The following is a 2,838-nucleotide window of genomic DNA, read 5'->3' as shown; positions in this document are numbered from 1 at the left end:
ACCTTTGTGATCCATTTAGCTTCTCTGTCAGAAAACCATAACTAATCTCACCATAGCATTGTCTTTTTAATTTTCTCAAGATTACCACCATCATCAACTCTTTGCTTTAAGAAAACGTAATGAAAGTGTGAAGCGATGGAGAAATTGTACTCTCAAAATGGAAGCGTGATGCAACAACACTTTGGAACAAGCTAACAAGAGACAATAGTAGTAGCGAAAGAATACGTACCTCTACCAAAGCAAAAGAATCATGTTGATCCAAATCTCTTCCTGTGAAATAAATGAAAGGTCTACTTGCGAAAGAGATGATTGAGGAAAAAAAGCTCAAAACAATTAAACGCAATGTGGTGCAACAAATCGTTAAAAGCAACAAAGTTGATGTAAACTTAATTCAAGAGGCACTTGATGAGAGTGGAGTCGGTAGGAATGGTTATTCTTTCATTTTCAAGGCAGTATCATCAACTTTTAAGGATCAGAGGATCAAACGTGTCCTTCTTCCAAATCTTGCAGAAGTGTGGAATTTGTTGAGAGCCTTGCTTAATCAACAGGTAGATGAATTTATTGGACATTGTTTGCATATTGATGATGCTTTTGAAGGTAGTAAGGGTACCACTATGTATAATCCAAGGAATAACATTTTTGTTTATCTTGAGCAATTACAAAGACCAATGGTTGCATTCTCTAGGATCGCATTTGAAGAGTGTTAGAGTCGGCTTAGATTTGTTCTTAAGCTTTATGAATGTGAAATTCTTAAGGAGAGGAAAATTGAAAGGGTGACTATCATGCTTATGAATAGGGCACTTGATACATCAATAACAAAATCAAACCTAAATAATTTGATTGTACAATCAAAGAAGCACATATGGTGGTTAGGTGCATTTGAGGTAAGCATAATTTTATTTTCTTATGTTGAGTTTTAATCTTGATTATAATTAGTTGATGTGAGGCTGTTTTTGCAATTGCAGGTAAAGACAGAGGACCACCAAACTCTATTTTGGGTGTTTCATCATACAGAAATACCTACAGTTATCAAAAACTAGGTTCAAGGATGTCAACTTCATGTCGAAGGTAAGGGAGACCTTCAAGTTGATTGGCATATGGTTGGGGACCTGAAAACCCTCAAGTGCATATTCAACATAAGCAAAAGAGGTAATTCAAAATCCCCATGCCTTTACTGCAAGGAGTCAGCCCATGTGATGGATTCTAAATGGTGGAGAAGAGCACCGAATAGGGATAAGATAGACCCAGATTTCAATGCAATCCTTGATATTCCTTTGTGCAATGTACATATTTGCACATTGCATGCTTTATGTAGAATCAACGAAAAGTTGGTTTTCTTGTACATTGGATTTGCTTGGAAGCTACGACCAGAAAAGCATAGAAAAAAAAAAAGCAATTGCTACATTAGAAAAAGTACTATCAGACAAGGGTCTTCATGGAGGAGATGTTTACATCATAATAGATCTCAAGAAGTCAGCCAATGGGAAAGATGTTCCAATTAAGCCATCAATTGGTGGAGTCAAAGCAAGAAGGTTTTTATCGGAACAACAAAGACAAGAGAAGCTTGGTAGACAATCAAGGTATGTTTGAGGTATGTTTCAAGGGTGAGATACGGCCTCTGGAGGCATGTACATAACACAGTCAAAGATGATGAGGCAAATGGTCTTGCTAGAAATGTCAAAGATGATGAGGTAGATGGTCTTGCTAGAAATGTCAAAGCAGAAGTGTGGAAATCTTTGGATAAGCTTTTCATGCTTTGTGACAAAAAGAAATGGAGCACGAGTGATCACCGTTCATTGGAAGAGGAACTTAAAACCTTTGGAAAATCAATGAAGCAAGCTTGGACAAGTTGCAACATAACACACTACATGGTAAGCTAAGCTCATTTGATTTGTAAGACATAGAAATTTATTTCTTTCCATATAAAAAAGATAACTTAATCTTCTCTATAACCACCTTCCATATTTCGTTAAAAAGTATGGATGCCCTACAATATGGTCAACACAAGGAATGGAAAAGTCTCATTACATCGCAAGAAATGACATACACAACATTTCAGGGAAGCACACAAGGTAAATAGTCTCAAGGAAGTATTTCAGTGGTTCTTTAGATGTATAGTTCAAACGTTGCAAATTTGCATTATCACATGTTAATTTGGCATTCAATATGGCACAAAAGAGAAGAACAAGGCAAATCCTAGACAACTCAACAACTGCTCAAAAACTTAATCTTCTCTATGATTGTAGCATATTCTCTATATCCACCTTCCATATTTCGTTAAAAACTATGGATTCCCTACAATATGGTCAACACAAGGAATGGAAAAGTCTCATGTTACACCACAAGAAATGCATTTTTTTGACATACACAACATTTCGGGGGAGCACACAAGGTAAATAGTCTCAAGGAAGTATTTCAGTGGTTCTTTAGAGGTATACTTCAAAGGTTGCACAAATCAAGAAAAATTTTGCATTATCACATGTTAAATTGGCATTCAATATGGCATAAAAGAGAAGAACAAGGCAAATCCTAGACAACTCAACAGCTGCTTAGAAACATGCAGAGTGGAGGCAGTCAAAGATTTTTTAGGATCACAAGTGGATTGATAGAGTTTGAAACTTTATAGAGAACATGAACAATATAAATTGCAATCAAGTGAAATTGAGATTGTGTAATATTTTCCATGAAATTTTCTACAAAGCCTGTGTTGACTCATCTCCTTTGTAACATTTGAAAATACAATATAATTGGATTTACTTTTTTACTTCTTCTACATCGACTACATTCCTTCTATGTGTTTAGTATCAGCATCTACAAGTGGCTCTCTGAACCTGATAA

At 35.8% G+C, this 2,838-nt stretch overlaps 1 pseudogene; it reads left to right on the top strand.

The window, feature by feature from the left end:
* Positions 1-281: 281 nt before the first annotated feature.
* LOC147893183 (uncharacterized) lies at positions 282-2,396 on the top strand (annotated as a pseudogene).
* The last annotated feature ends 442 nt before the right edge of the window (positions 2,397-2,838 follow it).

Source organism: Dipteris shenzhenensis, chromosome 15 (genome assembly GCF_047967505.1).
Source record: "Dipteris shenzhenensis isolate YYH24624 ecotype China chromosome 15, Dip_SZ_1.0, whole genome shotgun sequence".
Taxonomy (NCBI): domain Eukaryota; kingdom Viridiplantae; phylum Streptophyta; class Polypodiopsida; order Gleicheniales; family Dipteridaceae; genus Dipteris; species Dipteris shenzhenensis.
The sequence above is the reverse complement of the archived record's forward strand: the minus strand, read 5'-3'. Positions and strand labels throughout refer to the sequence as shown.